Source organism: Lipotes vexillifer, unplaced genomic scaffold (assembly GCF_000442215.2).
Source record: "Lipotes vexillifer unplaced genomic scaffold, Lipotes_vexillifer_v1.1 scaffold691, whole genome shotgun sequence".
NCBI classification, from domain to species: domain Eukaryota; kingdom Metazoa; phylum Chordata; class Mammalia; order Artiodactyla; family Lipotidae; genus Lipotes; species Lipotes vexillifer.
This window is the reverse complement of record NW_006788040.1, coordinates 4707011-4733837: the sequence shown is the minus strand read 5'-3', so window position 1 is coordinate 4733837 and position 26827 is coordinate 4707011. Positions and strand designations below refer to the sequence as shown.

Below are 26827 nucleotides of genomic sequence, written 5' to 3'. Positions count from 1 at the left end.
CGCTCTTCCCTCCCATGCTTTTGCTTGCCTGGCCCGGGATGCCCTGCCTGTCCCCCACCTTGGCTGGCTCCTGTCACCTCTGGACACTGGGGTGTGGGCCCCGCTAAGGGAAACTTACTGACTACTGTCACCCCAGAGAGGAGATGGAAAACTGCTTGGAGGATGGCCCTTCCTCAGGGCTCCCATCACATCCATGCACCTCTCTTGTGCACTCATCACACTGACTCAGAAGGATCTTGTCTGTCTCTCTGCAGATGGTCAGCACCTCTAGGGCCAGGAAGGGCTTGTTCTCACTGTATTATTTTTCTACTGGGAGGCTCCAAACAACAGAAATGTATTGTCTCACAGTTCTGGAGGCTAGAAGTCCACAACCAAGGTGTTGGTAGAGCCATGCCCCTCTGAAGGCCATAGGGAAGGTTCCTTCCTTTTCTCTTCTGGCTTCTGGGAGCCCTTGTCTCTTCGGGCATTCTTTGGCTTGTGGTAGCATAACTCCATCTTTACATGGCCTTTCCCAGTGGGTCTGCCTTCACATGACCTCCTGTGTGTGTGTGTGTGTGTGTGTGTGTGTGTGTGTGTGTGTGTCCACATTTTCCTCTTTTTGTAAGGACACAGTCACATTGGATTAGGGACCACCCTCTTGACCTCATCTTGATGACATCTGTGAAGACCCGATTTCCAAATAAAGTCACATTCACAGGTTTTGGGGGTTAGGACTTCAACATATCTTTTGGGGCGGGGGGCCACAATACAACCCACAACCCACTCACTTTGGCAGTCCTGGTGCCCAGCACTGAACCTCACCTGTGGCAAGGCTCTTCTGACCCCTGTGAATGGATGACTGAGCCAGTGTGCTCTGGGTCCAGGCAGGGGAGGAAACGTCTGAGCAGGAGGGCATCTTGGAGGAGGGCAGCTCTGAAGCTGGGCTTGGAAGAGGTGGGAGACAGAAGGGACATGTCCAGGTGTTGGGAGGAGCACTGCCCAGGAGAGGAAGGAGGGCCGGGCTGCACAAGACGCCTTGGCTCTGCACTCGCAGTGCAGGGAGCTGGGCCAGCCTGAGGCCGAGCTGAGGCATCTGCCCTCATGCCGGAGGGAGGAAGTGGCCAGGGCAAGTTTGTCAGGAGAGCAGTGACAAGAGCAGAACCAGTTCCTGAAAGGTTAATCTGCCTGAAGCACACTGGGGCAAGTCTAAAAGGGGCTGCCTGAAGCAGGGAGGCAGCTAGTCAAAGGACCTGGCAAAAAGTCAGCAGATAGCGAGGAACTGAATCAGAGCAGTGGCAGCATGGCTGGAGGGAAGGGACAGAATCCAGAGAAAGTGTGGTAGGAGAACAGACAGAGGACAGCCTGAGACGGCAAGGAGAGGAAGGAGTCAAAGCTCATGGGGGCTGAGGTTCAAGGTGGAAGACTTAAGAGGTTGGGGGTCAGGGACTGCAAATGGCAGCCTAGGAAGAGCAGCGTGCTCGCAGGGGCTACGATCGGTTTAGCCTCATGAAGTGCCGTTCAATTAAAACAGCAAGCTCACAGGTACATTCATTAAGAAACCACTGAGACGGGGCATGTGTGCAAAGCAGCTATAAGAGACCCACGCACTTCGTTAAATAATTCAAGTTTATGGGCGACAAGCATGTCTTTTTATATCGATGCCTGGTGCCCAGGCTGTTAGCAGCAGGTGTTTTTAGAGAAAGGCCTCAAGCCAAGGGAACGAGAAACTCAACTGAATAACCTTTAAATTACCTCATCACCCAAGGAAATGGAAATCAGCGCAGTCCGCAAATGCACCCATGTGCCAGCAGAGGCCAGATGGAGCTGCTTCCCGGTCAGGGGAGCCAGGGGCCAAGGGAGCTGCCCACCTCAGGGTCATCTCTGGGATCGTAGAGGTCCCTGGTCTTAGGAAGCCCTTTCTGACAGAGCCACCAGCAAATCCCAGGCTCCCCAGATAGGCAGTGCTGGAGCGGTCCATTAGCGGGGCCCTTGCCCTGGGAAATGGAATAAAGACCCCCCCTTCCCATGGGTGAGTCATTCCCTCTCAGGGCCTCAGGCTCTTCATAACCTAACAGGTTGGCCTCAGCCTTGTTGATTTCCAAGGACCCTTCACCTTCCAGCTCTGCTCACAGCCGAGGTGCTGCTGTCCCTGTTGCCAGATCCCAAGCCCCAATCCCGTGTGAGGATGAGCCAACCTGGCAGGCCTGGAAGGGAAGTCTTGGACACTAACCTCTCCCTACTGGGACTCTGTCCGGCTGATCATTCCCCTGCTCATCATTCCTCCTCCTGCTGCCCAGCAATGGGTGCTGTTGCCACAGTGTGAGGAGGGAGCACTGGATTGTGAGCCTGGAGATCAGGGTGACTGCCCCTTTCTGTGCCATCAGCTCCCCCATGGCCTTCTCCTCCTGCTGGAGAGACAGGGGCCACACAGTCAGACCTTGGGCACCTGTGATCTAACCTCTCCTGGCCTCGGTTTCCTCATTTGTATCACAGGCATGGTAATGGTTCATATCTCACCAGGCTGTCATGAGGATGGAGGATGGACAGGAAAGCCTGGCCTGGAGTGAGCTCCCACCCATTGTTAGCTGCTGTAACTACGGGGCCTGGGGCACAGAGGCAGGAGAAGACACACATTGTTGGAGGAAAACCGCGTCTCAGAGAGAGAGAACCTCAGGGGGAACAGCAGCAACCACAAACCCTTCCCTGGAAGGGGTTTCTCTGAACAGAGAGCCCTCACGGCCTTTGGCATTTAGGCTCCATTCCTCCAGGAGAGAACAGTCCTTTTGCCCAAGCTCCACCACTGCCCAGCCAACGTCCCTGGATGACAGCAGACCCAGGGACAGTCCCCACCTTGGGAACACCACCTCCAGCAGGACCAGGCTACACCAAGGCAAACTACTGAGTCCTTTCATGGCCCTAATGGTTTGAGACTGAACACCACTGTGTGGAGATTTTGTCTCAACACACTCACATCCTCCTAATAACCGGTAGTGGCAGACTACGGCAGGAGATATTCAGGATAACACGGAGCACCTATAGTTCTGTGCTAAGTTTACATACCAGGGAGCTGTTACTTTCTCTATTTCACAAATGATAGAACTGAGGCTCAAAGAGACCACATCATGGCATACAGTTAATAAGAGGGAAAAAGGGAATTTGAACTCAGATCTCTCAATCTACAAAGCTGAGCCTCTTTTCACTTCTTTACACAGCACAGCTCTTACACCATCCTTAACACCATTCTACCTGGAAACCGAGATCAACTGCTTTCACCAAAATAAAATTTGATCTATTGCTAAATATTCATCACTACATCTTTACTTTCTGCCTTGGCCTTGAGAAATCCAGTCAGAAAGGTTTAGTTCCTACTTTTCATGCCCATTTTACAATTGTGCATAGATGCAGGCTTGCATGTGTTCAACCAAGTGCAGGACTTCTGAGCAGAGACTGTGAGTTGAATCTAGGACTGTGCATCATCCAGTCAACCCTCAAATGTTATCTTCTTCAATTACAGAGAACTTGAGCCCACCTTAATTATTGAAGAGGTTTTAAGTTGTTCAGACTATGAATAAAAATAGGTAGCCTGATTGCATTACAGGTGTGGAGCATGCTAAAAATATACATATACCCCAACTTGATCTAGTTACGGAAAACTTTGGGGCTATAACTGTATTTTCAAAACAAACAACATGCAAAGCTCAAATACACTGTTTTCCCAAAACAGAAGCAATTGTCTGCTGCGTAGCTAGCCTGCCATTATATGTTTTGGACTTCATATTTTAGTGAAACAAGGATGTCAAAGTACAGTTATGAGTCAGCCATCCTTCCAGACAATTACACTCTACCAAGGTTTATTCATCTGGCCAAAATACAAAGTGTTTACATGATAGGAAAAAACCTACCTACCCAAAACAAAAATGCTTCTGGGTGGAAAAAAGCGATCAAGAATAATGTAAGTCGAGTATATGTCAGATGTGCAGTTACCATACTTTCCCCCTTATGACCTTTCCTCTCTACAGAACACTGACCAGAGACAAATGGTACTTGGGTGGTCTGCCGTATGCAAGTAATGCTATCACATCCTTGGCATGCATTTCCATCAGCACTGCAGCACCACTGCAGCTCACACTGACCCTAAAATCAGCATATCATCTCACACATCTTTTCCACTTCTCTTTCATTTCATCAGCACTGTCAGGCACCCGATGATCCAAGGAAGCTGCCCACCAGAGTCATTTCTGATGCCCACAGCTTAGGCTAGACAGACGGAACAGAACACAGACCTCAGTCCTCCAGCATGAGTCTGTCGAGATTTAGAAGCTTCATTTACATCCATCAGGTTAGAACAGGCACCTCACACAGCTTGGAATCCAGCACAACTAGACTTCTACATGGTCCCCTTCCTTCCAGCCCCTCACCTCCCCAACACACCAAAAGTCCTCTGTCGAGGCCATAAAGCCCCCCAACAGCCCGCCCATCAGGTTTTAGGAATCAAGAGATCTATCTGTCTGACCTTGCCAGGTGATGGAGATGGGAACCGAATGCTGGTGGGATCGAAGGCAGAGGTGACCCATCAAGTTTAAACACATCTCCCCCTTCAGCAGATGGCTGAGGCAGGAGGTGGGCAGCTTTAGCGACGGAGGAAGCCCAAGGCTCCTCTGACTAGAAAGTTGCCCAGCGTGACCTCAAACTGCTTACTCAGAGGCACAGGCTGGCTGGAGAAGGGCTTTTCCTGTGACAGGCACCACCAGAGTTTAAAATCCCCTTTGCGTTCTGGGAAAGCACACACACACAAACACACACACACACACACACTCTAGCAGGAAGTGCTGCCCAGTATCCACTCCAGAGCGCCTCTGCCTGAGTCCAGTTCATTCACAACAGCCAGGTGCACTGTGACACTGGCCCCTGAAGCCCTGGTCATGGCAGCTCAGGTGCCTAAGGAGACTGGAGGAAGGCAGGGAAAGGACTTTACCTCTCACTTGTAGCTCCAGTGAAGGCTCAAGCCTGTCTTCCCTGCTAAAAGATGGCTGGCCTCCGTCTGGGCTGAATTCCAGTGGCTAGGCTGCCCAGACCCAGCCCCCTGCACAGAGAGGGGAAGGTGTTGTTCCTCTGACAATAGCCTGGACAAACAGCCCTTCCCAGTGCCATGCAGTGAGCTGCACCCAGGGCTGGGAGTAGGACATGCCTTGTGACTGTCCTTAGACTTCTGGATGAACCCTTTGTCCCCTGGCTTGTGAGGGCAGACGTCCCTGCCCTCTATCCCAGGACTGGGGGAGTACCAGGGCAGTGATCTGAGCCCTCAGCCCTGTAGGCTACTCAAGATCAGAGCTGGAAGAAATTTACAGTGGGTAAGGAAAATTTTAAAGCCCAAGAGATCCCCATGTCCCCAGGACCCATCCGCCCCATCCCTGCTCTGTCTGCCCCAACTCACCCCAGGGAGGGGCTCCTGGGTGTGGAAGTGGGTCTGGCCCCGAGGCTGCGGGGGCTCTCGCAGCTGCTGCCGCCGCCGCCGCTTTTCCGTTGCCGCGCTCTCAGTGCATCTCGGTGCAGTGCCGGCTTCCACCGCCGCGCCGAGCACGGGAGAAGGAGGGCGGTCCTCGGATTGGGTGTGTGCTGCCCGGCGGCCCCGGGCCCGCCTCCCCGCCGCGGCCGCCTCTTCAGCACCGCGGACAGCGGCCAGCCCGCGCGCTCTGAGCGCAGTCAAACCGAGACCCCGCTCCGCCCGCCGGTCGGTCAGCCTGAACGCAGCAGGGGAGCGGCGCGGCGCGTCCTCATTCCTCCAGCCTCCTCCCCACCAGCCTTAGGAGGCCACCTCTGCCCCCCGCCAGGCCCCGCTCCAAGAGCGAAGGGCGCCCCGCGAGGCCACCCGCCAGTCCCCGGAGGACTGGACGCGCCTCTTCCAGCCCCGTCCCGAGCAGGGATTAGCTCTCCTCCAGCCCAGTAGTCTAAGACAAAGGCTAGCTCTCCGTGGCGGGACGCGGGCGGGCGGCGGAAAGCGCAGCTCAGCCTCTTAAAATGCGCGAGCACATGGCCCGGAACCCGAGCCGGCACTGAGGGCGCTATCCGGGCCCGATCGAGGCCAAAGAAGCCTGGCCCTTCACCTGGCCCGGGGGATGGGGGCGGGGAGCCTTGGCTCAAGCCCTCATTTCTCCACTGTCATACACCCTGGGGTTGCAAGGAGTTAACCAATTAGAGCCTGTTTCAGAACCTGGGGAGGGAGGGCTGTTGGGGTCCCATCCCACCTGGAATCCAATTCCCTCCCCATCAACCAACAGATGGGGCTGCCTGGAGTCTGGTGACATCACACAGAACCGCTTCCACGTTTTTTCATTTCTGTTCAAGTCCCTCCCACTGCTCCTCGCCCCCAGCCAGGAAAGTCTCAGACTTCGATGGGGGAGCCCTGGCTCTGACTTTGCCTCTGCCGCAAACCAGAAACATCACCACCATGCGGCCACGCTCACCTCTGCTCTCAGTGAGCCTCAGCTTCCCTATGGGACGTGGGGGTGGGGTGGGGTTCCTTCTGGTTCCAAGTCTGAGATAACTGGGCCTGTCTGGCCAAGCAGAGAAGACAGCACAGATTGGACAGTCACCCCAGGCCCTGCCCACTTCATGGCCTCCCTCAGGCCTTTCTGGAGTCCAAGATGAGGCAACCCTTTTCTTCACTGGATGAAACTGGCAACTCCTGCCTTAATTGTTTTTATTTTATTATTATTTTGCTAGGGGTTTCTTTTTTATATATATATAAATTTACTTATTTTATTATTTATTTATTTATTTTGGCTGTGTTGGGTCTTTTGTTGCGCACGGGCTTTCTCTAGTTGCGGTGAGCAGGGACTACTCTTCATTGCGGTGGGCGGGCTTCTCATTGTGGTGGCTTCTCTCGTTGCGGAGCACAGGCTCTAGGTGCACGGGCTTCAGTAGTTGTGGCACGCGGGCTCAGTAGTTGTGGCTCACAGGTTCTAGAGCACAGGCTCAGTAGCTGTGGCGTACGGGCTTAGTTGCTCCGTGGCATGTGGGATCTTCCCAGAGCAGGGCTCAAACCCGTGTCCCCTGCACTGGCAGGCAGATTCTTAACCACTGTGCCACCAGGGAAGCCCCTTAATTCTTTTTACAACAACATCTTTTTATGTCGCATTAATTCAAGTCCAAAGACAGCTTCATTTTTACTATTTGGTTGAGACCCCAGTTTAAAGGGGGAAAACCAAATGGAATGAGTTCAAGTCAAGGTTAATAAATGTTGTCCAAGCAGGCATGAGGGACTTTGCTCAAACATACATGGACCACGGCTGCTACACAGACAGCACGGAGCTGACACATTCACAAAGGGCACAGTGGGAACAGGAGTGGACATCGCCATTCAGGAAAGGGGTGGGGAGGGCGTTTTCACATCAAGGAAGAATCACAATCCACATGTGGTGCCTTAAAAAAATAAGCAAAACCACCACCTCTACAGTCTTTTAACTTAACATCTTTTGTTCTCCTTTGAAAATTACTTCCGGGCTTCCCTGGTGGCGCAGTGCTTGAGAGTCCGCCTGCCGATGCAGGAGACGCGGGTTCGTGCCCCGTTTCGGGAAGATCCCACATGCCGCGGAGCGGCTGGGCCCGTGAGCCATGGCCACTGAGCCTGCGCGTCCGGAGCCTGTGCTCCGCAAATGGGAGAGGCCACAACAGTGAGAGGCCCGCATAACGCAAGAAAAAAAACAAAAAAAAAAAGAAAATTACTTCCAAGAGCTTTTTTTTGTTTGTTTTTTTCTTAAGGTAGCACACCATCAGAATCCGAAGTTAAGAAACAGGTCAGGTGCCAGGAGCACCGGGTTGTGTGGGCTTCCTGCTGCGATGGTCACAGGCAACAGATGAGGGGGATGGGGTGCCCAGCTGCCTTCCAAACACCCAATATTTGCCAAGTAGACATGTTGACACTTATGAGGAGAGTCTCAAGTCTTTGTACATTTCCTTGTTTGGAATGGAATTTCTTGAGCAATTTGTGACAAATGATTCCTTCCATTTAATTCCTTTGTCTAACTTATGGCACATTCAGCAATCACCAGCATGTCTGCATCCTCACCTTCTGGGAGGCCAGTGAAGGATACCTAGGGAAGGCCATTTCTACACACACACACACACACACACACACACACACACACACACACACGCACACTAGCACAAGGGCCAGAATTTCTACTGACATGACATGCTCACATTTATTTATACTGAAGACCCCAGAAGATTCAGGATTTGGAACTAACAGAAACAATCCAAGCCATACAGCAAGATTTTAACTTTCTATTCAGTTTCTGGAAAAGCCCAAAAACTGGAACACATTCCACTGATGCTCATCCACAAAGGCAGGAAGATACTTTTGCCCCAGATCTTCTTCCTCCCTCTGCCCCATGGCTCAGGCCTCACTCTTTGACCACCTCACTACACACTCTCATCCTGGTGGGCAAACTATGACTGCCACTGTTGCTTGTGACTAGTAAACCACCCCTGACCTGCCTGGAATGCCACCGTTACTACTGATGTTGCTATTAAATCCCAACCAGAGCCACCCTCTGCCCTCCCAGCCCAGCTGTGCTCTGCTCCCTCTGTTGTGTGTTGAAAACACAAGCACTTCCATGGTGCATCCCCTCCTCCTCGCCCATGACCAGCCTGCCCCAGCTCCTCCAGCCCTTGGCCCATTCTTTCCTTCTGACACTACTGGGGACCCGGACCTAGCCCTCCTCCTCTGTCCCCAGTCCACCACAGCAGCCTCCTGCCTGGGCCTTGCCTCCTCCCTGGCCGCATGGCTCTTCCTAAGACACCCGGTACGGACTGTCACTGCCCCTGTTATGAACCTGAAATGCCACTGCCCTGCTTCTGACCAAGTAAGGTTCAACTTCCAAGCCTAACCCTCTAGGTCCCAGGCAGATACCCGCTCTTTATCTCAACTCCCAGGCCCCTCTAGTGGTAGCTCTGCCCTCTGGCAATGATATCTCAAGTCTTTGCCTCACGACCTTGACTGTCCCTTGTCAACTCTGAGCCTCTGCTCCACTATCCCTCACCTGGAATCCAGGTTCCCTGCCCACCCACTGCAGCTGCAGAGCCCTTAATCCAGAAGTGCTCCCAAGTGCTTCAGTGGCCAGTGCTGGATCTGGTACATGAGAAGCAGAAGCCTACTGTCCTGGGGCATGGCTCTGCACTGTGGCCTCTGCCTCCACCTCCTTGAGCCCCCATGCACCAGACACTTAATCATTCCAACCACCTACACTGCCATCTCCTGCTCCAAGCCCAGGTATCCTTCCTCTCCAGACAGCCTACAAGAGTCTTTGTCTTCTGGGAGCCTGTCAGTTTCTAGCACAATGTTCATATACTCTTGAGAGGTGCTCAATAGTTCCTTTTTTTTTTTTTTTTGCAGTACGCGGGCCTCTCACTGTTGTGGCCTCACCTGTTGCGGAGCACAGGCTCCGGACGCGCACGCTCAGCGACCATGGCTCACGGGCCCAGGCGCTCCGCGGCATATGGGGTCTTCCCGGACCGGGGCACGTACCCGTGTCCCCTGCGTCGGCAGGCGGACTCTCAACCACTGCGCCACCAGGGAAGCCTGCTCAATAGTTCTTGAATGAGCAAACCCATCACACGTAATACCAAGAATGGCATAATTTTACATGTGCTTTAGAAGTTGAGCTAATACATATACATTTTCCCTCTCTCCCCCACTCCGCCGCGACCTCCCTCTTCACCCCCAATCCACACCCTGTCAAGATGACCTTGGGATGGCAGGCAGGGGAGAAAGAGGCTCTAGGCTGCCAGAGAATCCACAGAACAATTTTTAGCACTAGAAACCCAATGGCTTTTCAGAAATAAATCCTTGCATGTGTAGTCAAAGGTATTTTTTTTTATTAATAGTAATTTTTTTAGAAGATGTTGGGGGTAGGAGTTTATTAATTTTTATTTATTTATTTTTGTGTTGGGTCTTCATTTCTGTGCGAGGGCTTTCTCTAGTTGTGGCAAGCGGGGGCCACTCTTCATCGCGGTGTGCGGGCCTCTCACTATCGCGGCCTTTCTTGTTACGGAGCACAGGCTCCAGATGCACAGGCTCAGTAGTTGTGGCTCACGGGCCTAATTGCTCCGCAGCATGTGGGATCCTCCCAGACCAGGGCTCGAACCTGTGTCCCCTGCATTAACAGGAAGATTCTCAACCACTGCGCCACCAGGGAAGCCCTTGTAGTAATCTTTTATTTATTTATTTATTTTTACATTTATTTTTGGCTATGTTGGGTCTTCGTTTCTGTGTGAGGGCTTTCTCTAGTTGCGGCAAGCGGGGGCCACTCTTCATTGCGGTGCGCAGGTCTCTTCACTATCGCAGCCTCTCTTGTTTCTCTCTTCTCCTTCTGGGACACCTATAATGCAAATGTTGTTGCGTTTAATGTTGTCCCAGAGGTCTCTTAGGATGTCTTCATTTCTTTTCATTCTTTTTTCTTTATTCTGTTCCGCAGCAGTGAATTCCACCATTCTGTCTTCCAGGTCACTTATCCGTTCTTCTATCTCAGTTATTCTGCTATTGATTCCTTCTAGTGTATTTTTCATTTCAGTTACTGTATTGTTCATCTCTGTTTGTTTGTTCTTTAATTCTTCTAGATCTTTGTTAAACATTTCTTGCATCTTCTCGATCTTTGCTTCCATTCTTTTTCCGAGGTCCTGGATCATCTTCACTATCATTATTCTGAACTCTTTTTCTGGAAGGTTGCCTATCTCCACTTCATTTAGTTGTTTTTCTGGGGCTTTATCTTGTTCCTTTATCCGGTACATAGCCCTCTGCCTTTTCATCTTGTCTATCTTTCTGTGAGTGTGGTTTTTGTTCCACAGGCTGCAGGATTGTAGTTCTTGCTTCTGCTGTCTGCCCTCTGATGGATGAGGCTATCTAAGAGGTTTGTGCAAGTTTCCTGATGGGAGGGACTCTGCCATCTTATATTTCTGAAGCACTTTATAGTTTACAAAAGACGTTTGGAATTCCTTTTCTCATTTGATCTTGCCTTGGCTTTAGTCAAGAATGCCTGCTCATTTAGAAATGTGTTCAATGAGTATGTACACAGCTGGAGAATGTGACCCAACACATGCCACCTTGGCCTGTAAACTGGAGTTTTAAAGAGGTAGAATCATATTGATGAGCTGGTGCCAGTATGATGCACCATTCAACTGGACATTAATTTCTGATAAAGAGGATCATAACTGGGAAAAACTGCAGATTTTACTGGCTACTCTTTTTTATGTTATTAGGGTTTTTTCTCTCTTGAATTTTATAAGCACAATGTGTCTTTTAAAACAATTAAAAAATAATAGCCCTGGGATTTGATGTAAAATTGCATATTTGTGACTGCAGTGGCACTGGTTTTCAATTACCCTGTAACAAGGAAAGCAAACCCAACCCAAAAGGAGGCAGAGGTGTTTCTTTGCAACATCGCAGGCATATGAAATGAGCCTCTTAATTGAATACCAGGAATGATATAACTTGGAAATGTAACCAAAGATATTTTCCGTCAGTGAAAAAAGACCATTTTAAAACACTTTATTCATTTTTCAGATCTCTTTCTTCCTTTTCACAACGTCACATTTATAGCCTGATAGAGGGACACAATTGGAAAATCATCTACACATAAAAAACGAAATTTAAAGTATAAAAATTCTGCAATTCTGATAAATTTTATGTTTGTGTTACTTCCTTACCCTGAGTACCGAGAGCACCTTAGGTAACTCTTGGAATGTATGTTTAAGTCTTTATTTTTTTTATTTTTATTTATTTATTTTTTTGCGGTACGCGGGCCTCTCACCGTCGCGGCCTCTCCCGTTGCGGAGCACAGGCTCCGGACACGCAGGCTCAGCGGCCATGGCTCACGGGCCCAGCCGCTCCAGGGCATGTGGGATCCTCCCAGACCAGGGCACGAACCCGTGACCCCTGCCATCGGCAGGCGGACTCTCAACCACTGCGCCACCAGGGAAGCCCCAGGGGACACATTTTTATATACATGCTATTTTTGTTTAGAAATTGTGAGCCAGTGAAAAGTGAAAATGACCTTGACTATTGTACTTATTTGATAGAAATAAGAGCCTTTTAATATCTGGATTCAAATATCTTCTCTACTAATCACAACTTTCATAAATTTCAAAACAAGGATTTGGATTGAATGAAAACAGGATGCTGGTGCTTCCTATGTGCCCCCTGTATCTGTGTTCTTATGGAATATTTATGCAATATTCTGACTTGGCTATAATCTATAATTCCTGGCTACTATTTTAGTTGCAACTATAATTTTTAGGTTAATGGTTATAATTTTGGTAAGGTATACATGAAAAGTTTTATGTTCATGCCCGAAAGGAGGATCATTAAACATTCATTATTACCACTCAAATTAGTTGTCATATGCCGTATAACAGTTACCCATTATCATTTCACTAGTTTAGGTTTAGCAGTAAGTGAACAGCAATATATAGCTCATATCAGTAGAGTAATTCTTGTTGGGGAACAGAGAGAGAAATGATTTTAAAACCCATTTGACATATTTATGTTGACAAATTATTTAAAGGAATTACTGCTTTGTCAATACACATGTCTGTATATTGAAAAAAAAACAATAATATGAAGCGTGGGAGTGGATAAATGGAATTTAACTTGTGAGGTTCTTAAATTATTTGGGAAGTGGTAAATGTACTAATTTAAAGTAGACTATAATACGTCAAAGATTCATAGTATAATCTCTTTTATTAAAAGAATGAAAAAAGGTACAAATGAGAGGCAAGAATGAAATCATAAAAAATGCTTGATTAAGAATTTTTAAATGAGAGAGAAGGACCATCTGTGTTGTAGCATGTGTCCTTCCTTTTGGGACTTCCCTGGTGGTCCAGTGGTTAAAGACTCAGCACTCCCAATGCAGGGGGCAGGGGTTTGATCCCTGGTTGGGGAACTAAGATCTTGCATGCCATGTGGCTCAGCCAAAAAAAAAAAAAAAAGAATTTCCTTCCTTGTTAAGACTGAATAATATTCCATTGTGTGACTATATCACATTTTGTTTATCCACTCATCGTTGATGGACACTAGGATTGCTTCCACCTTTTGGTGATTGTGAATAACGCTTCTGCAAATACTGGTGTACAACTTTAATCACTTTTTAAATCATCCTTTTAACTGAAACACAATCTCAATCACTCTTACCTTCAGCTTTCAGACAACATGGTAGACAGGATGGAGCAGAAAGCTTGCAGTCAGCTAGACCTGGGTCCAAAAGCCAGGCTCTGCCACATACTAACTCAGTGCCAACTAGTGTGGGCAAGTTACTTGGAGGATTACACATAAAGGATGTAAAAATGCCAGGCACACAGCAGGCGAACATGGCAGCGATTATTAACGTTATTCTCACGAGCTCGGGGCGTCTCTCTCATGTCAGGCGGGCTGGGGAGCATTAGAGACTCTGGGTCCTCAAAGTACCGTGAAGATCCTTGAGGCTTATGTACTGGTTTTCTCCCCAACAGACAAGAAGACAAACCAAAACTTATAACAGCCACCAATCAACTTTTATCTCTATAAAACATGTTGTCAACCAATGATAATTGGCCAAAGAGTATTTTACATTTTGCTTGAAAATACTGTTTCTGTTCATCTGACTTTAACTGCATGTGCTAGTGACAAACCCAGATTATGAATGATGCATGCATAGACACAATGACTAATTAAATCCCAGAGAGACTATTCATTAAAAAATACAAATGCAAACTTTTTTATCCCTGGGCTTGCAAGTAGATGTCTGCAGGAAGCAACTGCAGGAAGGTTTATAACCTCAGTTTCTTCAGTAAACGATACTGCAGATGGTGGATGAAAAAAATACTTGTATTCATAAACTATTTCTTATCATGCAAACCATGGTGATTGAAGCTTCTGTACATGGTTCTTAAACACTTAATTTCTTGCTGTTTTGATAAATGCTTATGGATTTTTTTTAATCGTCAGCCCTCTGACTCTTTTGCTATACTTTGGTGATATCTATCTATATACCCATTGACTTGGGGACAGAGTAGGAGGCTAGCTGGGTTCTGAATTGAACCATTTACTGCAAAGGCTCCTGAAATCCCCACTGACCTGCAACCAGCCCTGGGAGATGACTGTGACCTTCTCCGTCTCGCTGCTCTGGGCTAGCTAAGGCCCTCTGCCATTCCATACATTTTTCTCTATCCACAAAGTAGATTTAAAATTGACAACATATTTCACAAGACCGTGGAACAGATATCGTAAAGACACAGCACTGATTGTATGTAGAATCCCCAAATACATGTAAGCTCTCGCAACACGGGTAAGGGCAGTATTTGGAACAGGGATCATACTGGCCTTGACTGTCAAAGTCCTTCCAAGCAATGGAATTTAAAAACCAATTATCAGATCCTATTCCCTTTAGTTTCAGGGTAGCCATGTGATGCAATGAGGCAAGCACAGAGATAACAGAAGAAACACCCCTTAACTGATTTTTAAATGGCTTATCCAAAAGTTTATCGGTCTTGAAAAGACCCTTAACCGCATTTGCCAGTGGATTCTCAGAAACTTACTACATCTCAAACAAAACAAAAACAAAAACAAAAAAAATTTAACCTATCAAGTCTCCCCCCAATTCTCTCCCTCTCTCTTTGGTAAAAATGCACTTTGCTGCATCCCTTCAGGGTTGCTTTTTGCATTTCGCCTGGAATCTTGCTATTTTATATTGCCTGAAAGCTATAGGCACACAGGTTATGAGAACAAGCAGCAGTGGAAACTGAAGGAAACACACACACACACACACACACACACACACACACACACACACACTCCAAATCCAGCTCCCAAACTGAGATCTTGAATTCTCAGGACTAACAGGGGGCCTCTGGCTTTGTTCTTTCCTGTCTCCCTCCAAATTCATCCACACGGATCATGTGCGTGTGCAAACTAGACAAGCAGCCAAAACCTCTAAAAAGCGGGTGACACCATTTCAAGTTGTCAAATCTTTTCTATCCCTTCTGTTTCTCTCTCCCTAAAAAGGGGGTGGGGGTGGGGGGGTCAACCACACTGTCACGTGGGGCTACATAACCAAAGTCTTTCCTGACATAGGAATGCCTGTAGGCTGAGGCTGAAACTTGAGAACAAGCCCTGGGTGTCACCCAGCCAACCTCTGCCTCCAGCCCAAGGAGCCCACAGCCAATGGACAAAAACAACATTGGCTACAACAAAACTACATGTCTGTCAACCCCAGGGGCCCGATCACCTGAAACAGTGAGACAGAGTCACCCTCGCCACCTCTGTTTCTTTCGGATGACAGCCAGTGTCACCATGTATGGAGAGGTGCACAAGAAACACACGTTCTCACCGAGATTCACATCCCTCCTACCCCCAAACAACATGGCACAAAAGCAAATTAAGCTACACTCTAAAATGGGAACACAGTTTCCACTTGAGGAGGAGGCAAAGCTGTTACAGAGAAAGAATCTCAAGGAGAGAAAATTTCACTCTGCCTTGGGCTCTTGGGGCCAGAACTGAGGTCTGTCCCACCTTCCGGTCCTTAGGACTGCCTCCCAGAAGGGCTTGACCCAAACCACCTCCGTTCACACCATTTCTCTCCCCTGAGGGTCTCCAATGGACTCGGGAGCCCAAGCAAATGCCTGTTCTATGTGGTGAATCCCCCAGAGCGGCACTGGGTTGTCCCAGGGCTCTTTCACCATTTTTTCCTGACTTTTGTGTGCTCTGTAGGCTGACTTTTTTCTCTCTGCAATTATCTGAGCTGAGTTGGTAGGGTCAATGGAAAGGAAACCTCATTCACCTGTGTTAGCTACTGGCCCCTGGAAACAGTGGAAGATGTGCAATCTGGAAAGAGGATGGGCCAGATCATTTCTAGGAGAGGGCCGACCTCACTGCCCAGAAATCCAGGCTTTTGTGTCTGCAGAGGATGTGGTCCCCACCTGCTTGCCTGACTCAGGCCCTCCCACTCTGGTCGGGGTTGGGCTTCCTTCCAGAACCTCTCCCTGCAGTCTCCAGGATGCATCTCAGAGATGGCACAGTAAACCCTCCAAGAGCCTCCTTTCATGTTTAAAAACAATGCAGCTCTTTCAAGAGGCTGCAACAATCAGAAGCTGATGTGTCACCACTCAACACCAGGAGCACACCCTTCACGTTCACTTTTCCTTTATGGCGCAGACTCAGAGATGGTCAGCAGACAGTTCCATACCCGTAAATGGGCTGATGCCAAGCCATTTTTTCACCCTTTCATGATATTGCATGTAGATTCATCCAAAGCTATTAAAAATTAATTACTCACCCAGCAAGAAGCCTTGAATCAAAAGTCAACATTTACAATTTATTAATTACCATGGCCCCTGGCATTAGAGACTCATTATACTGGAGCTGCAGTGCTGATCTAATTTTACATGAAAGGGGACGTGTAATTGCAGGAGCTCTGCAAGTCTGAGCCATAGCAAAATCATTTTATGCTTCCCTTTGAGTCTGTCAGAGTCAATCATACCAAAGGCCTTGGCTGGTTTGTCAGCCACCCCAGAGCACATTCGGCCTTTGGACAGAGGGCCCCCCGAGTGAAAGGGGTGGAATGTGGCCTAGAGGCCAGGGCCCAGCTCTGAGCATACCATCCACCACCTGCTCACCATGCTGCAGAGGGCTGGGGGCTCCCTACTGAAGGTGGTCCTTGGAGGAAAAGGCTCCCTGGGAACTGGGTGGGATTCTGCACCTTGTGCCTCAGCAGCGATTTCAGAGGGATTGACGAGGCACCGGGGAAACAGAGGATCGAAGGGGCCGGCGTCACTCCTTTCGCTCCCTTTTCCTAACCCACAGGACACTTTGCGGCTGATCAAACTGTCCCCACTATCACCATCACCACTGTCACCTGTATTGGTGCCACACGGGCCACACACGGTGCTGACACTGTACACTGCCTCACAACAGCCCGATTCTTCAAATAAAGGAACGGGGCTGAGTGGGAAGGGGGGTTGGGTTAGATCATTTGTCCCAGGTCATGTGGCTAGAAAGTGACATGGCTGGGAACCCAGCTCAGTTGGGTTCTGGTACTACAGACACCATGAGGAACAAATGGGACCCAGAGCCTGGCTCTGCCCCCTGAAGCTCTCTCAGATCCCAGTACTTCTCTCCTTCCCCACTGCCTCCACCTCTGGCCAGCGCCACCTGCCACCTGGATCCGCTGGCCCCTCTGCCACCGTCCAGCATCGCTCTGACACATTCTCCACCCTGCAGCCAGAGGAACAGAGCTGAGAGTGCCGGACTCCAGCCGGCAGCCCTTGGGAGCCAGCGGGGATTCCGGCTGGGAAGCCCTTTTCACGATCCATGATCTGGGCCCTGCTGGTCTCTCCAGTCTCATCTTGGGACGTCCCTTCCCGCCACCACCCCTCCCTGCTCCTGCCACCTGAGAACTGTCTTCAGTTCAGGACGGCCATGCTCTCCTCCACCTCTGGGCCTCACTTTCACTGTGCTCCACTCACCTTCACCAGGATAATTCCTCCTTGCCCTTTGGGTCTCAACTTATCTATCACCTTCTCCAGGGAGCCTTCCCTGACCATCCAGACTGGGTTAGGTTCCCCTCCTCATGCTTCCTTTGCCAGGGTGAAGCATCAGACACAATCTACCATGGTTTTCTGTGGATCTGTCTGCCTCCCCCCAGCAGGCAGTAATGTCCCTGGCTGCAGAGACTCATTTTGTTTTCCACTGAATCTTTTTTTGTTTTTTTTAATAAACTTATTTTTGGCTGTGTTGGGTCTTCATTGAGCCAAGCGGGGGCTACTCTTCGTTGCAGTGCGCAGCCTTCTCATTGCGGTGGCTTCTCTTGTTGTGGAGCAGGGGCTCTAAGCACACAGGCTTAGTAGTTGTGGCTCGCGGGCTCTAGAGCACAGGCTCAGTAGTTGTGACGCACAGGTTTAGTTGTTCCACAGAATGTGAGATCTTCCCAGACCAGGGCTGGAACCTGTGTCCCCTGCGTTGGCAGGCATATTTTTAACCACTGTGTCACCAGGGAAGCCCCTCCACTGTATCTTTATCTCCTAACACTGTCTGGCACAGAGAGATGTGCAGTAAGGATTTATTGTATGATAACTTAAAATATAATAACCTCCATAAAATGTAGCATGAAAGCAAGTTTTCTAACTCAGAAATATTAAGCACTAATATGTGGAAGTCACTGGCTGCTCCAGATCTATGATTAAAACTATTCAAAGGGACTTCCCTGGTGGCGCAGTGGTTAAGAATCTGCCCGCCAAGGCAGGGGATACAGGTTCGAGCCCTGGTCCGGGAAGATCCCACATGCCGCGGAGCAACTAAGCCCGTGCGTCACAACTACTGAGCTTGTGCTCTAGAGCCCACGAGCCACAACTACCGAGCCCGCGTGCCTAGAGCCCGTGTTCTGCAACAAGAGAAGCCACCGCAATGAGAAGGCTGCGCACCACAACGAAGAGTAGCCCCCACTCGCCGCAACTAGAGAAAGCCTGCATGCAGCAACGAAGACCCAACGCAGCCAAAAATAAATAAATAAAACATAAAAAAAAAAAAACTTACGCTGATTCTAAAATTTACATAGAAGGGGAAAATCCCAATAAATTTTTTTTTTTTTTTTTTCTTGCGTTATGCGGGCCTCTCACTGTCGTGGCCTCTCCCATTTGCGGAGCACAGGCTCCGGACGCGCAGGCTCAGCGGCCATGGCTCACGGGCCCAGCCGCTCCGCGGCATGTGGGATCTTCCCGAAACGGGGCACGAACCCGCGTCTCCTGCATCGGCAGGCGGACTCTCAAGCACTGCGCCACCAGGGAAGCCCCCCAATAAATTTTTGAAATTAAAGAACGAGGAAGGATTTATCCTATCAGCTGTCAAACTAGACTATAAAGCTACAGGGAGTAAACTGTGGGATACGGGTGCAGGAATTGACAAAGAGATCAGTGGAGACCAGAGCGCTCAGAAACAGAATAAATTCTGTTGAGAACATTAGATATACTTTTGGAAAACAAAATCAGATGCCTACCTCACACCTTGCACAAAAACAAATTCCAGAGGATATAATTTAAAACACACTTGCTAACAGTCCCTTCTTTCCCAAGTGATTCGAACGGCACCTTTATCACTAAGTGAATTCCCATAGGTACATAAATCTATTTCTGGAGACAGCATTCCGGTTTTTAGAATGAAAACCAAGGCTTTTCACCTACAACATTTAAATAAGCAACCACAGACCCGAATTCTAAAAATGCTGTCCCTGCTTCTGAGGCAGCTTCATGAGGGGAAACAGTCATTCTGCAGATCTCACACTCTGAGGATCACTTTCAATTAATGCAGTCCTGAGTGATTATGGTGGTCATTTCTCAGACAGAGCTGTCCGCTCTATCACTGCCTGGTTGACCCAAGTAGGCAGGGCTCTGGGAAGCTTCTGGGCCCCAGGGGCGATGTTGGCAAGGAACACCAGGTTGAAAAAAGGCACATTTTGCATCAAGGTGCCACGGTTTTTCTATATACTTCCAAAAATAACGAATCTCCATAAATTGCATTCTTTTCCAAACATTCCCAAAGGCAAAGATTTTACATGATCAGTCATATATTGGGAGCTACAGTATTAGTAGTACTGCAGCGTTATTCGTTTACCTTTAGATGGAAATATGATCTCTGAACAAGCCTCCCTGCCACTGATATGTGGTATTTCAGGCCCCGAGGGAATGAAAAGAGGCAGAACCTGTATCTACAGTGAGCTGCCTTCAGTGGTCCACCCCCCATGCCAGGGGTACTGATGAATACGACCTGTACACAGGTCCCCTGTTCTTTAAAGCAAAGAGGACATATAAGATGCTGTAATGCCTAAGAAAACACACAATCATTTTTAAAATGCAAAATGAGTGTGTTCACCAAGAAAACCTGTGTTCAACACTTCCTCAGGTTGTCCTGGGTGGCTGACTCAGCCTCTCCAAGCCTGGACTCTCTCACACTTCTTGTGGTGGTATAAAATGGTACAAACACTTTAGAAGACAATTTGGTAGTTGCTTACAAAGTTAAACATTGGGACTTCCCTGGTGGTCCAGTGGTAAAGAATCCGCCTTCCAATGCAGGGGACGCGGGCTTGATCCCTGGTCAGGGAACTAAGATCCCACATGCCGCAGGGCAACTAAGTCTGCCGCAACTACTGAGCCCGCGTGCCTCAACCAGACAGCCCACATGCCACAAACTACAGAGTCCACGCACCCTGGAGCCCTTGTGCCATGACTGGAGAGAGAAAAAAAAACGCACGCCACAACTAGAGAGAAGCCTGTGCCACAGTGAAAAATCCCACATGCCGCAACTAAGACCTGACGCAGCCAAAAAAATAAAATAAATTAAAAAAATTTTTTTAATTAAAAAAGTTAAACATCCATCTGCCCTATGACCCAGGCATTCCACCGCTAGCTATTTACCCATGAGAAAAGAAAGCACATGTCCATGCAAACGCCTGGATGTAAATGTTCATAGCAGCTCTATCTGCAATAGCCAAAACCCGGCAACACCCCAAATGTCCGTCAACAGGCAACGGATAAACTGTGGCACATCCCATGATAGAATACCACGAAAGGAAAAAACTAGTGATGTGTGCACAGCATGAGGGGATTTCAAAACAGTTATACTGGGTGAAAGAAGTCAAATGGAAAGGAAGTATACTGGACAAATCCACTTGTATACAATTCCAGAAAATGCAAACTCTGTTGTGCCTGAAAGCAGGTTAGTGTGGCCTGGGGAGGTAGAGGTGGGAAGAGCTCAAGAGGATTTACAAAAAGGCACGGGGATGATGGATACTGTCCCTAATCTTGACTGTGGTGGTGTTTTCACAGGTACATACATATGCCAACCCTTATCAATTTGTACACTTTAAATATAGGCAGTTTACTGCATGTCAATTATGCTCAGTAACAATGTTTTAAACACACACACACACACACACACACATACACACACACACACACACACACACACACACTGAAGACGAAAAAGCAGTTGTCGGTCAAACCGTGATGCTGTACACCTTAAACTTATACAGTGCTGTATGTCAATGATATTTCAATAAAACTAGAAGAAAAAATAAAATAAAGGAATGTGTCAAATCAACACATTGTACACCTTAAACCTACACAATGTTATATATTAATTATATCTCAATTTTTAAAAAGGAAAGCTAACTTTAAAAAAGTGAGGGACTTCCCTGGTGGTCTAGTGGCTAAGACCCTGCACTCCCAATGCAGAGGGCCTGGGTTCGATCCCTGGTCGGGGAGCTAGATCACACATGCCGCAACTAAGAGTTCGCATGCTGCAGCTAAATATCCCTCACACCGCAACGAAGATCCAGCATGCCGCAACTAAGAGCGGTGCAGCCAAATAAATGAATGAATAAATAAATAAATATTTTTTAAAAAGAGAGAGAGAGAGAGAGAGTGAGAGAGAGGCTGTCCATAGAGAAACTCTGTGCTCCACACCCTCCAGCTGGGGCAGCTACTGCAAGCCACCAAGGCCACGAGACCTGTCACCTCTGTGAGGTCAGACCTCCCACATGCCACTGCTGAAGGCCCAGCTGTCCCCTGGGCCCCACCTTCCCTCACTGGGCAGACCCTGCCGCCCCCCCGTCAGCCCACACAAGGCCAGTGTACCAGCCACGTTGGTCATGGCCACACATGGCCAACATTCACGTTCCCCAGGGAACCCCCACCCAACCAGCCAGGACTGACCGTTATGTGAGGCAGAGGTGTTCTTTAGATAGAATTCAATTTGTGATTGCAGATTATCTTCTTTAGCTGCTTTTAGGCAAAGAGATACCAGCACTACGGCCAATAAAAATCCCACTCACGTGCTCTATTTCCCGCTCCCTGAGGTTCAATGCAGTAAAATCGAGGCTGTTCTAAGAAGGCAGGCGCGTGCCTGGGCTCTGGGGAAGCTGCAATAACTCTTTCATGCTCCAGGGCCAGATTCTAAGCAAAGCTCCCTGTTCCTGGATGCCCCCACCAGATAACAAACAAAACGATCCTTGCCTGTTTTTGCTCTTCACTGTGTTCTCATCCAGGGGATGCAGCAAGGCACAGCTTTGAAGCTGCAAAAGTCTACATTTGAATTTTGGCACCGCTATTCATTCACTCATTCATTTCCTGAGCACCTACTGTGTTGCAGGCCCTGCACTCTGCACGCTGCTCGGAGCCGACAGTCTAGTTGAGCGGACAGATGTTGATCAAAGCATCACCACTTCCTAACAGTGATCTCAGGCAAGGCGCTGAGGTTGCCCCTGTGTCCGTGCCTTCCTCTCAGCGGACTGTTCACAACTCATTGAGCTGCTGCCTTAGCCGTGCCTGCACCAGACCCAGACCGCCCAGGGTCACCCTCAGCAGCTGGGTACGGGGAAAGGAAATGGGGTATGTTCCTTAATGGGTCTCCTTGCCTCCAAGTGGGCCCAGTCAGAATGCTTCAACCCACTTGCAGTCAGTCATCTTACACAAAGAAACCAAGAGTTAGCGTGTGTCTGGGAAGTGCAGGCTCCAGTGGAGAGGTGGACGGTGGGTACCCTGGCCGAGAGACACCCCCAGGACCCGCCTCTCCACACCCACAAATCAAGTTGGGGTCTGAGCCCAAGAACAAATGACTCAGTGTGTGGCAGGGACCATGGCATTAACTAAACACAGGAACCATGGAAGGCAGGGGGTGGGGGGTGAGGGAGAGTGGGGCACTGTTTTCCATTATTAGCACTATTTTCACTCCTCCTTTCCTATGTGTATGTATTAGTGGGACAAAAAAAATCAATTTTTAATATTAAAATAAAATTGGTACATGGCATTTACTTTGGGGTGGCTTGAAATGTGGTGATGTGACAGAAGTTAGATCCATAAATACAAAAGGGATTAAATTAAAAGGGTTTAACAGTATTTTAGTGGCCTGGGTGCACTGCAGCAGAATGTGGAAAATGGCAGTCACAACCCTGTGGCATTTGTCCCCATCTCACAACTGATGGGGTCGTTACGTGGTAGGGGCTGAGCTGAGCAAAATGCACTGATGAGAGTTTCAGCAGCTATGCCACCCACTGGTGACTGAATGTGTCCCCAGGACCAGCTAATGGATAATCACATGGCCATTTTCTGAGAGGAGACGGATCATTGAGGCATGTTTACTGCCAAAGCACTGGCACTGGAATCCAGAAAAAACGATACTGAGCGACTTGCAGTTTTTAAATAACTGCACCTTTCTGCTCACCGTGAGTGGCCATGAGCCCCGTAAGGACTGAGTGCTCAGCCTGAGCCATCATTCAGTTCAGGCACCTTCATTTGGTCTTAAATAGACTGCACACAGATTAAGGGTTTGCTTCATACTAAATGAGAATCTGACTGGCACACATGAAATACACATGTAAGAGGAAAAATCATGAGCCAAGGGATACTGAAGAGCAAGAGGCATATCTGAAGCGTGGGGATGAGCTGGTTTCTGTGTAACAGAGGAGCTGGGTGGGAACGCGAGGCGGTTAAGGAGCAAAGGGCAGGACTGTGCTGGGGGGCCAGGGCAGGGCACCCGACCACCATTGGGGCCACGGTCCTTCTGCCTTAGGGCCCCCAACCCCCAAGCACAAGACTGAACCCTCCTCTGTCCCCTCAGCTCTATTGCCACTTCATTCTGGAAGGAAACTGGATACGCTTTTTTTTAAAAAGTGCTGCCTGTTTTTCCGCAGCTCTCCCAGGAAAGGGCAGTATGTGCGTTCCCGTTACTTGGAGTCACATCTGTCCAGCTCCCACAGCAAAAAGTGCAGCCCTGGAAACGCAGGGAGGCCCAGGCGGCTGAGGCAGGAAGGTGACAGAGCTGGCTGGGACCACCTTTTGGAAGCATCTGTCAGACGTCTGTGGGATGTGCTGGTGGCGGGCACAGAGAGTGAGTAGAAGGTCATGCTGGCCCTCAAAGAACCCACAAGCCAAACCACCAAGCGGCTATGATCATGTACCCCATGTGAAAAAGTCTGATCATGTGCCCCCAGTATATGAATAATTATTTCTAGATTATACACATGCTGTGCTATTGCTACTTGACTTACGCTTTATGATCATGTGCCCTCCGGGTGAGGGGACAGCGCTCATCCCCTTCTTGGAAACAACGAGGCTAGAGGAGAGTGGAATCAAAAGCCACAATACCATCGCACCCCTACCCAATGCAACTTTTCCTAGGAAGGCACTAGAGAAGAGAGGGAGCTACATGCATGACATGGTCCGTGGGGCGTTACATTTGTAACAGGCCACAACTGGAAGCTGCCTGAGCGTCTAGCCAAAGGACGACAGGGTAAGAAAACTGGGGCCACAGGCTCTCCACAGAACAGAAGCCAAGCATAAAAAGTGACAAGCGAGGCTGCAGAACATTCGCCCGGAATACTGATGCTGTAAAGCCGAGTGGAAGGTGAGCTCTCCGCTGTGTGTGGGTGTGTGCGTTGTGAGCAGGGAAGGAATGGCGATGGCTGGATCATGGCAATGTTTTCATTTCTTCTTTTAAATTGCCTTTGCTATCACTGTAATGTTTTAATAGCATAGAAAGTTAAGTTTAAGTAAGAGCGGCGGATGATTTTTCTCACCGGTTCCCTCTTCCTCCCTCTCCTCCGAAAGACAGTATGGATCTCCTCCCACAGCTTCCCCAGTTTCCAGACTGATGAGTGTGTCTGAGAACCAGCCTGGCTCCACTGACGGGGCCTTCTGTCTTCCTGCTCACGAGGCTGCGGTCATCACTCTCCCCAACAGCTCCATGCCCTCCTTCAGCAGAAGGGCCACGTGGGCTCTCACTGTAGGCGCCACAGCGTTTTTCTCCCGCATTTGGTTATCAGTTGATGGCCTTGAGCTGTGATCGCATCTGGGAGACCCTGAGCCCAATGCAATGGGGGCATTTCTGCACAAATGGAAGAGCAGCAGCACTTCTGGATAAGTTATGGCAAAGGCTCACAGGAGAGTATTTGTGGGCGTACCTTAACCACGCCATGCATTTTCTGCTAAGGGAGTGTTAACTGGAACAACCTTTATAACTCGCCAACAGTATCAAAATGGAAAGCATGCACTTGACCCAGTAATCCTTTCTCTAAGAATTTACTGTTAGGAAATAATCACACCAGGGCAAAAAAAAAAAAAAAAAGAGGAAGAAGAGGAAGGGGGAGGAGGAGGAGAAGAACAAGAAAGAAAAAAATGAGCACAGAAATCCTTGTTCAGTGCTTTTCTAGATAATAGGGAAACACTGCAAGCAACCTGAATGTCTAAAAAATGTTTTATTAAATTATGCTATATCCATTTGATGTAATATCATGCACCATTAAAAATGACATTATAATTAGATATTCAAACAGGTGATAACATTAAAGAATTATTATTTCAGGTGTGATAGTGGTCTCAAATTGATGCTTTTAAAAGAGTCCCTGTTTTTTAGAGATACACATAAAATGTTTGCAGATGGGGTTTGGTTTAAAATAATGGCAGAGGGAAGCAGATTAGTGGTCGCCAGGAGCAGAGGGGACGGGGGAATAGGGAGTGGATGCTAATGGGCATGGGGTTTCCTTTGGGGTGATGAAAATGTTCTAGAACTAAATAGAGGTGATGGTTGCACAACATTATGAATGTGCTAAATGTCACTAATGGTGAATTTATGTTATGTGTATTTACCACAATAAAAAAATAATAATGGGGGAACCAGATGACAGAGTGCGATGAAATAAGGTTGGCCATAGATTGATAATTGTTGAAAGGCAAGTGATAAGAACATGGGACTCTACATGTGTACAAGTATGTTATACATACATGTATGTAGCTCATTAGAAAGTTTCCATAATAAAAAGTGATGCCACAGATGCATATTTATTGGCATGGAATGCCCACAACATGTTGAATTTAATGAGCCAGTTACAAGACTGCATATTGGGAATTTTCCCAGTGGTGTGAAATTACATATCTAGATCCAAACGCATATATACACATAAAGAAGTGTTTAGAATGCTGTTCAGCAAAGGTTTAACAATGATCATCTCTAGGTTAGTAGATTTGAGATTTTTCTCCCTTTGGTCTATTTTCCAGTATGGTTTGCAGTTTTCTTTTTCTATTCAGTCTTTTTACAAAACAATAAAGATTTTTTTCTTAAAAGGCAGAAATGTTTAAGAACACCCTTTTTACCTCCTGCATTCTCACAGAATGGTCCTGGAAAATGGCAGATTCCTAACAAAAGCCACCTGGGTACTTGCTCAGTGGCAACGCCCTCCGCAGTGTACATCTCCCCATGGGGGTGCTGAGTAGGGCCCACCTTCACAGCTGGACACCCCTGTCAATGATGACAACGCCAACAATGACCCCTGCAACTCTTTCTCCTGCACATGTTCATCCGGCCTCTCTCAGCCACCCTGTGAAGTTGCCTGCGCCAGGACTGGGACCGTCCCTACTTCACAGACGAGGAAGTGAAAGCCAGGGGGCTGCCTACACCACACATCTGAGCAGCCGAGGCAGGACCAGCCCAAGGGGACGCTTCCTTCTCCCAGGAGCCACCCCTTGTTTGGGGTCAGAACCCAGGTGCTGGGGCCTGGGGCTGGCCCTCCACTCAGGAGACGAAGACCACTACACATGATCTTGGTGCAACTCAGACCCCTGCATTATCACACACAGCCAAACGTCTCCAGCCCCCACCCAGATCCCGTGAACATCAGCCAGAGGAGGGATAACTACAGTGACTGCTGCTGGACAGCCCACTGCGAAGGACACAGCTGCTCCCGCGGTGGTGTCTCCGGCTGAGCTGCCTGGAGTCACACAAAGTCCCTCCTGACCTCTCACGCTCCTGATAATGCCCTTTGGAAGGACGCTC

The 26827-nt window shown here is 48.6% G+C and overlaps 1 protein-coding gene and 1 non-coding gene across 3 annotated transcripts in view; one reads left to right on the top strand and one right to left on the bottom strand.

The window, feature by feature from the left end:
- The window catches only part of OSBP2 (oxysterol binding protein 2), a 150292-nt gene that overhangs the window by 81663 nt on the left and 41802 nt on the right, over positions 1 to 26827 (bottom strand). The gene's annotated exons all lie outside the window — the stretch shown is intronic.
- TRNAG-CCC (transfer RNA glycine (anticodon CCC)) lies at positions 21192 to 21264 on the top strand. Its single transcript has one exon. It is a non-coding gene; the product is annotated as a tRNA-Gly (tRNA).